General features: G+C 37.8%; 1 long non-coding RNA gene across 1 annotated transcript; it reads left to right on the top strand.

Annotated features, from left to right (window-relative positions):
- Positions 1 to 7,400: 7,400 nt before the first annotated feature.
- LOC127659424 (uncharacterized) lies at positions 7,401 to 8,340 on the top strand. Its single transcript, XR_007972537.1, has 3 exons — positions 7,401 to 7,673; positions 7,971 to 8,048; positions 8,199 to 8,340. It is a non-coding gene; the product is annotated as an uncharacterized LOC127659424 (long non-coding RNA).
- Positions 8,341 to 9,654: the final 1,314 nt, after the last annotated feature.

The raw sequence follows: 9,654 nt of genomic DNA, 5'->3' as shown, positions 1-9,654 counted from the left end.
TGCTGAGTGACTCCAGCCAGGTCTCCTAAGCAACCAAATTGGCCTGGTTGCTAGGGAGAGTATAGTCACATGAGGTAGCCTCCTCATGGTTGCTATAATGTGGTTGTCAGTGGGGCACGTGGTGAGTTGTGCGTGGATGCCACGGAGAATAGCGTGAAGAGTTTTGCACAGGACAGGCAAGCACTCACAATTTTTCAGTAAATTAAAAAATCTAGTTACTGTATATTTATTATAAACTTCTATCATGCCTATGTTATGCAGAAAAACCTGTTAAATAAAGCCAAGAAACAATCCCAGCGACCACGTGATACATCAATCAGAGTGGAGAGTTCTGATCTAGGATCAGTTTTGGCTTTTATAACCAAAGAAAAAAGATTCCAAGGATGACTGTACCTGTAATATAAAGTAAGAAAAAAAAAAAATAAATAATAAAAATAAATATATATATATATATATATATATATATATATATATATATATATATATATATATAAATTGAATTAAAAAAATACAAATTAAAGAATGAAATAGAATTTAAAGAATAAGAAAATAAAATGCATGAAAACACAAAGAATAATGATAAAAACAATTAAAAAGAGAAGAAAATTAGATGAATTTTAAAGATCAGATCTGACCAGGGTTATTATAGTTTTTTATTTTTAATTTAGTTTTTATTTCTATTTATTTTCAATCTGTCCTTTCAATTTAGCTTGATGTGTTTTCGGCCAAATCCACACTAATCAGTTTTTGCTTGAAAACATTGTTTGGAGTTTTCTAACATCATAATTTTTCAAACTATGTGGTAATGGAGGCATTTTCAAAAAGCTCCACTTTCAGTGAAGGAAAATGCTGTTCCAGTTTGAATGAGAGGCGTAAATATAGTAAAATCCAACATGATCACATGGAATGACGGAATGTTGCTTCAGAATGATCCAGTACTCTGACATTGCCCCCATTATGCCACGTTTTTGGCAAAGCGGCATTTCCCGTCATACATTTTTTGCATCGGTTCAGGCATTCTTACCTTCTCCTGTGGCACAACTGGAAGCATGTCACATCAGCAGTGTGGAAGGCCTGCGTTCTTGTCCCGCTTTCAAACCAGGAAGTAATCACATTTGCAAATTCAATGAAAAGTGATTTGTGATTTGGGTCTTTTTTACCTTCTATGATTAAATTTTTACTCCCCTGACAGTTTAGAGTTAAAATATGCGTTCCTCTTTCCTGTATTATAGTGGCAAGAAAAAATATCTGAAACCTTTGGAATTAGCTAGATTTCTGCATTATTTGCTCATAAAATGTGATCAACTTCATTAAGGTAACAAGTACAGACAAAGCACAATGTGCTTAAGCTAACAACACACAAACAATTATAATCTTTCATTTCTTTATTGAAAACATCCCATTAAACATTCACAGTGCTGTGTAAAATGTAAGCGAATCCCTAGGCTAAAGATGAAAAAAAGCTAATTAGAGTCAGGAGTTGGCAAACCTGGCATCCAATTAATGAAAATATATTGGAGGTGTGGGTTAGAGCTACTGTGACTAATAAAAAGCACTCAAACATTTTGAGTTTGATATTCATTAGAAGGATCTGCTGAGGTTGACCATGCCTCACAAAAAAGAGATTTCTGAAGACCTAAGGTCAATAATTGTTGCTTTGCATAAAGCTGGAAAGCATAGCAAAGTTCTTTTGAAGAGCTTAGATATTCATCTATCCACAGTAAGACACATTTTCTATAAATGGAGATGATTTAGTACTTTGGTTAATCTCCTTTGACGTGGCAGTACAGCCAAGATGACTCAAAGGGCACACCGCAGACTGCTTAATGAGATAATAAAGAATCAGGCATGGTGTCCATAGCAGGACACCACGAAGGATGCTTTCCAACAAAGACATTGCTGTGTGCCTGAATTTTGCCAAAGACCACCTTGTCACCCCACAACACTACTGGAAAAATGTTTTGTGACTGATAAAACTAAGGTTGAATAGTCTGGGAAGAACACGAAGTGCTACGTGTGGCGTAAAAATGGCACCACATCACAACATGAAAACATCATCCCAACGGCTAAGTATGGTTGAGGGAAAATCCTGATTTGGGGCTACTTTGCTGCTTCTGGGCCTGGAACTGACAAAATCCACCTTTTGGTTTGCCCTGTCAGAACCCAGACCTTAACCCAAAAGAGATGCTGTGAAAGTACTTTAAGAGAGCCTTTTACACCAAATATTCTAAGAATATGGCTCATGGCTGAGCTGAAGCAGTTCTGAGGATGAATGGTCCAGAATTCCTTCTGAACGTTGGTCTAATCCGCAGCTTCTGGAAACACTTGATTGAGGTTATTGCTGCCAAAGGAGGATCGTTCAGTTATTAAATCCAAATGTTCACTTACTTTTTCCTCAGTACTGTGAATGTTTAATGGGATGTGTTCAATAAAGACATAAAAGATTACAATTGTTTGTGTGTTGTTAGCTTAAGCACATTGTGTTTGCCTATACGTTTGACTTTGATGTTTCTATGGTTACATCCGTACATCACTATGACCAACTAATGCAGAAAACCAGCTAAATCCAAAGGGTTCACACACTTTTTCTTGCCACTGTAAAAACTTTATAGTTAAAAACAACTCCCTTGATAACTCACTTTCGGTGCCCCTCTGTGGCCATTTCACATGAAACTGGAGCTCACATGTGCCCTTATTATGCCCTTCAAGTGGATGAGCACATGAATGAACCAGCGAAGTCGTATTTACGAGTGGGAAAGCTGAAATTCTAAATGATACACGAGATTACGGCACCTTGTAAGGGGCGTGTCTACATGAAAACCAATAATTTTGCTAAATTATTTTAACATCTGTATTTATTTAATAAATATTAATTGTTATTTATGACAGTAAACTAATGACTCACCCTTTGCATTTTGCAAATTAATTCATTAATAATTTGTTATTTGATATCATGCATTAATAAAACATACTGTACATGTCAGGTTTATTCACTGATACAACAAAAGAAGCGCTTTTGCTGTCGTTCATTGTGTATTTGTTTCAGTTTGGATTCTTCTGTATTTTGTTTCCCACTTGAATGCGTGACATGCCATAGTAATGAATGCACAACTCAGAGGTACAAGCTTCCCAGGTCTATTGCATAAAAGTAATCCTTTTTATTAATACAGTTATATCAATGATTTATTATGCATTTGTAAATTATTTACTAGTCATTAATGTTTCCTTTGTTAAAAGTGTATTAAGGGATTCATCAATGTAAAGTCTTACCCTAGATTGACTGGATAAGGTGCTTTATATTGGCTCTGACAGTGAAACAGCTAATAGACTGAGGTTATTATAGCCTTTCCCTATTACTGCATGTGCAGTGGATATGACTGCTATCAAACACAATTGGACAAGTGTTAATAAGCTTTCCATGTCACCATTATTGTTGGACCCAAGAGAGTACCTTCTATGCAGAGCCAACAGCCTGGAAAACCAAACACACCGCTCTTCCAGGGATTGCATTCCACACCCCACCCTGCAGGCATACGCATGCTACTCTGAAGACTTAGTCCTGTCCCAGGTGTACAGGAATCTTTGGAGCTGCGTGTGGCTTGTCCTACTTCCTATACAGTGTTACTGTACCTCGGAATGTGTGTGTGTGTGTGTGTGTATCAAAATGTTGCGACAAAGATTGACCCATTTCAATATGCTGTATTATATTTAGAAGTAGTGTTCCACCAATATGTGGTTTTTATTGGTTAATCCCAAAGCCAATATCTAGTAAGCAGGATAGCCGGTGTTTAATATAATACAGATATATACATAATGCAATTTAATGCAGATTTTTTTTTTTTTTTACGTTAAAATGCATTTTCATATTTCAGTTTGATATTCGTAGGTTGATTCCCCCCAAAAGTGTAAACAATATGGCTCTGTGGCTCTATCAAATCATTTGATCATTTGTTTTAGCATCTCAACCAGCCTGACACAGCAACATTGACTTAACCAATGGCATGAGTTTGGTGCTGGACTATCTGTTTGTTCGACCAATGGCAAACCTGCATTTGCAGGAGATTCCACCAGCAGGTATAATAAAGTTCATGCCCAAATTCTGAAAGTACAGAACATCAAATAATGTCCCTTCAATCAATGTTGAAGCCATTTGTTAAATCCAAAAATTGTCAGATTTGGTTTAAACTGTCTAGAGGTCATGGTTTATTTTTTTCTTCAATTATTACTATTTATTGTTATGTTTATATGCATTATTATTCTTGTATATGCATATATGCATTTAAATGCATATAAAAGTAGTGTGTTGCTGTCATAGACATATGTCTGACATTCATCAAGGATGCAGTTAATGCACATAAGAACATAAGTCTGTCATACAGTCCATTCTGTATCTGGAGTTGGCTACCTATGGCACGCGAGCCAGCATTTGCACGTGAGGGGAAATCACTGGCACGCCAGCAACAGCGATAGAGGAATAGACTATTTTATTTAGATGAAGTTCCGCACCTGCATTCCAATCTACATCTTGATGTAATCCTTGATGCAAGGCTAAACAAAAAGTTAAAATGTGACGAGACTGCAGTATACCCAACAGACTCATGCGGCACGTGCAAACCATTCGCACATCACGAGCCGACAGCGCTTCATGTTCGGTTAATCACACGGATAAACACGCGCACTTTGCTTTGGTCAGGTTGTGCGGATGACAGTCTACATTGTGCATTTAATCTGTTTCTTTTTGCTTTCAGAGCAACACATCATGTAATAAGAAAAACACCACTATTAATCACACAGTACTATCTGTGGACATGATACTTCGGCATTATCTGTGCAAAATACCATTTTTTATGTGTTTTTATTGACTGGTATTGCTAACAATGGCTACTTCCCCCACCCCGTCCATCTTGGTTTTCTGACGTGTGTACTGGAATGCGGTCAACTCAGGTGTGCCATCTCCGACATCCAACTTCTGAGGTAAAGGCAACGCACCATAATACTTCATTGTGTGTGTGCGCATAACCCCTCTTTGTAAGTCCCGCCTTCTCGCACAACAATTGGTCTATAATAAGAGGCTTGCAGCAACTATTGGCCAAATTCCTGCCCGTCAATCTCTCCGCAAATGCACGAAGCGCTGTTGTGTTCGGCAGTAAACAGATGCTTGACAGTTGCAGTAAATGAATGGTGTGTGGAAACAATGCCCAAATGAAAGCGCAAATTTACAGAGGATTTGCACCAAAAATTCCCGAAAAATTCTCGTCCTGGTCGAGATCCGTGGGAAGCAGAATATGACATGTAAACCTGGCACTTATGTGTCAGTTGCTAATAATGGTGCAAGTGATTTAGAAGTACACATTAGTTCTGCGATGCATAAAGGGTCAGCAAAAGGTGAAAGTTCATCAGGTAAATTAATAAAATAAATTAATAATTTTCTGCAACTACAAAACTGAGTATGTGAAAAATGACTGAAAGCGTCAGCCCAGATAGCAAAAAATGTCCGCACGGCTTCTTTTTGCCGCCGTCCCCAAGCTGTCGGCTATAGGTGCGTCCCACTGGCGGGGATGAAGCGTTTGCCGCCGAATTCGTCACTCCCATTTCTTGCGAGATGCCGCCGGCGGTCAGACGGCGGGCCGCCCGCTTCATTTTCTCTGGCGGTTGCCTCGCGGCAATCGACCGCGGCCGGCCAGCGGCAAGCCGCTTTGAAATAGCCTACAAGGACAGCTTAGACTCTCAAAATCGACCAGCCATGTTGGCTATTATTATTTTTTGCTCCAAAGCCATTAGGGTTTATAACAGATTCTTGACTCTTGATTCCATGATAAGGTAAGGTTTAGGAAATGACATTTAAATTACTTTGAAACTCTGAAGCGATTATACAGTAATATATGTAAAATATATTGAATTATCTATGCACAGGTGAAAATTGTTTACATTTCTTTGATTGATGCACATTGAGACATGCAATAAACCAAGAATAATTCCTTTTTGTAAAACTTGGCAATAAATATCTTTCTGATTCTGATTAGGTTTTAAAATAGATATTTAATACAGGGTATGAACAATTTAGCAGAATAAATTGATGAAGTTAGACTTTTCACCAATGCCTGTATCAGTGAACAGTGAAAGACATCTGCAACATGGCCAAAATATCAGGTATACTTTAATTATTTTTTATTAATTTGCAACCATGGTGATATCTATCATAAACATGAAAATCCCTGTTTTGACGTGAAGGATAAACTCAATGAAAAAGCGAAATTATCCTCTGGTTTCACAGTTGCGTAGAAATTTCGTTTATGTCTACATTTTTTCCAACCTCGATTTTTTTGTTATTTTACCTTTTACAGGTTTTGCAATTATGACCTGTACAAATGTTTAAGAAAGTGTTAAAGTCCCTGTAAAGGCAATAAAAAAATCTAAACGCATTATAAATGTTAAAAATGTATTACTAAAACACATGACAAAGACTGAACTGTGAAGTTCCGCTGTCGCCATATCTGTTTCCGGTTTACTTAGCGCTCGCCCAAAATGTCTTTTTACTCGATGTCTCCAGAATCTTCCAAAAATACGCGTCAGCGATGTTCATCGCATTGTTGATGCCTGGTCCCCTGCTCCGACAAACAAGAGGGACAAGGGCTTTAAACTCTACATATCGCGTTATCTGCACAACTACAAGGGTAAATATTTTAATCTAATGTGGTGTGCCGGCAGATAGCGGCTAAGGTAGTTCGCCACATGTTCATTTTTAATGTAACGTTAGTATAGAAGCTTGTTTTTTCTTAGTTTTAAAGCAGACTGTTTGTTAATTTTTGTGATAATTGTAATATAAATTATATTAACTTGGTCTCCTCTCAGTTTCTAATAAAGATCAGGACACCGGTGAAGTCACTGTCAGGGCATTGTGCTACAGGTCCATGAGAAAATCAGAATCAGAATCAGCTTTATTGCCAAGTATGCTTACACATACAAGGAATTTGTCTAGGTGACAGGAGCTACCAGTCAACAACAATACAAACAATACCAAAAAACAGCAGCAAGACATAGGTAATTAAAAACAAAAAGAACACAAAATAAATAATTATACATATACGTACATACACTCACCTTCATACATACCCACATACACACACGTAGTGCAAATCTAATACAATCTGTATATAAAGAACAAAAAACAGTATATTATGTACAGAGCAATGTAAGTAAAAGCAGATAAACCTCACAGTTTGAGTGTATGGTGAAGCTAGAATTAATAAGACCGCAGTTATAGGCTTGTTACTTTAATAGCCCGATGTTCCTGGGGACTCGGCTAAGGTTATTCATGTTTAATGTAACTCAAATCAAATGAAAACAGTTATTGTAGGCAGGTAAGTTTCCCTAGCTGGTCCCCTCTATGTAAAATGCGTTCTTATTCAAGTTTTCAACTCAGTCATTCGTTTAAGATGCAATCTTGTGTTATAAGTATTAGGCTATCATGATTATACAGTGAGCAAGCTATATAAATAAGTATTTAATATAATAAAAGTGTAGAGCAACAACCGAGGGTGTAAGGTAAAGGCTGAATATTGTAGATTTATTACAATATGTTGCATGTTTGAATTAAAATACCTGTGGATATGCAGGAGCACACACTCTACAAAGGCCTGACTGGAGATTTGCCTGATCTATCCGTCCTTCAGGTGAGTAGGGATATAACAATAGCACATTTCACTGTACAGTATGATATATCAACCAAAATCTGTATACCAATATTTCATTATTTTCTTTTTCCTCCCCTTTTACAAACAAATATTCTGCTTCTAAGAAAAAAAATGAAATTGATGTTATCATAAGGGTTCTTCATTATGAACTTGTATGCCATGCATAACATACTGTGGATAGAAATTACAGGGAAAGTTACTGGTATGATAATTGTGGTTATATTATATTACTATTATATTTAGTGTATTGCCAATCAATATATTGTTACTTCCCAGATGACAGCGGCTCGCTTCAAGAGCAGGTGAAGCAAGTTGGGACAATGTTGAAGACATTTGCTCGCACTGGGCAATCAGGTACAACTTGCAAACAACACCTGTGGTTGTTGGTTTAATTCCCACTGGGGCCACCTGTACATGTAGTAGACCTAGATATAAATGTCATAGTTTAGTAGTTGAAGGACCAGGACTGACTACTTTATTCTTTTATTCTGGGAACCCCTGTAGGTGCAGATCAAACCCTAATGCTGCGACGTCTTGGAATTTGGCGATGTTGTGCGTAGCATGGACGACAAAATGCTATGCTGCAACGTTTCAGTGCCAATGTGTCTGTTGGAGAGTTATCCCTGCCAGGGGATCTGTTACTCCCCTAGACACCCAGGAAGATTTGGCGTTGCTTGACAACAGTTTGAGGCAGGATAAAGAGCTCCAGCAACGATTTGTAAGTGTGCCGATTTCGTTTATAACGGTATAGGGTAATCTAAAAAGTACAATTAAGATCGTACACTGCATATTCTACAGTCTGAATCCACAGCCTGTCACATTTTAAATTTATGAGAAGCTTCAGAGAAATGTAATTTGTAACATGTTTTTTTTGTATTTTCAGCTTCGGTTTTTGGCAATCAAATGTGGGAGGGACCTAAAGACAACCATGTGGCGAATGCTTCAGAGTATCTTCTCTAATCACCTTTCCATCAATACAACCTGGACTGGTGTAGGGGATAAAGCATGTTTTAGAGACATGTTCCTGAAGACCATTGTTCAAAGTAAGTTGGATATTTTTTTATATTTAAGTAGATGTGTATGACCTTATGCCATTCAAATGGAATGACAGATCTTTATTTTCTACAGGAGCCATCCGGAAGAACCCGGCAACACAGGATGCCACTGATGAGGCGATCCAGGTTAACGTTACCTGAAAGGAGCATCTGAACATGAAGGTGGAAAAAGGCGCCGCACAGCTGAGAGGGACCCACAGCTGACCCCTTAAACCTAGGCTGACTACTGACACCCCAGCATCACTGACAACTGGAACCCTTTCTTTATCCTGCAGTCAGTAACATCAAGACCCCTAAAAAAGCCTGCTAAAAGTGTCAGACTACACTCACCCAATCCACACTGTTCACTGTGGAAATTGCTCTTTTTTTTTTTTTTCTCGTGACCCTGCTTTGAGGGCAGCTCCTTGGATGAATATGGGATGGTTTGTCCTTTTATACAGGCGCACGAGGAATCACTGAAGATATGCTAATTTGCACTGCCTCATTCTGGAGGTCAGGGAAAACCGGTGATTCTTAGCCCACTACGCCACGCAGTCCCCAACCTCTCCAGACATTCTGATTGGCTGTGTTCTCTACAGCCAGATTTTCTGCTGTTAATTATATTTATTCCCACTTGTTGTCATGTGTAAGTTGAATGTCAAAATGTATATTATACCTGTTATCCTGCACATTCCTTGATACCAAAGATCTCAATTATTTCATATACAATTTGCTGCTTATTTCATTGTTACAGTGCTTAACTATTCTATTTTTAAATATAGCTTGTAAATCCTAGATTATACATCTAATACTTGATATTTGCACATTATCTGGTATCAAATATTCTACTTACCGTGACTTTAGTATTGGCTTATTTCATTCCGTCAGTGCTTAACAATTCTATTATAGTTTGTAAATCCTATTTC

The sequence above is a fragment of the Xyrauchen texanus genome, chromosome 19 (assembly GCF_025860055.1).
Source record: "Xyrauchen texanus isolate HMW12.3.18 chromosome 19, RBS_HiC_50CHRs, whole genome shotgun sequence".
NCBI lineage: Eukaryota > Metazoa > Chordata > Actinopteri > Cypriniformes > Catostomidae > Xyrauchen > Xyrauchen texanus.
The sequence above is the reverse complement of the archived record's forward strand: the minus strand, read 5'-3'. Positions and strand labels throughout refer to the sequence as shown.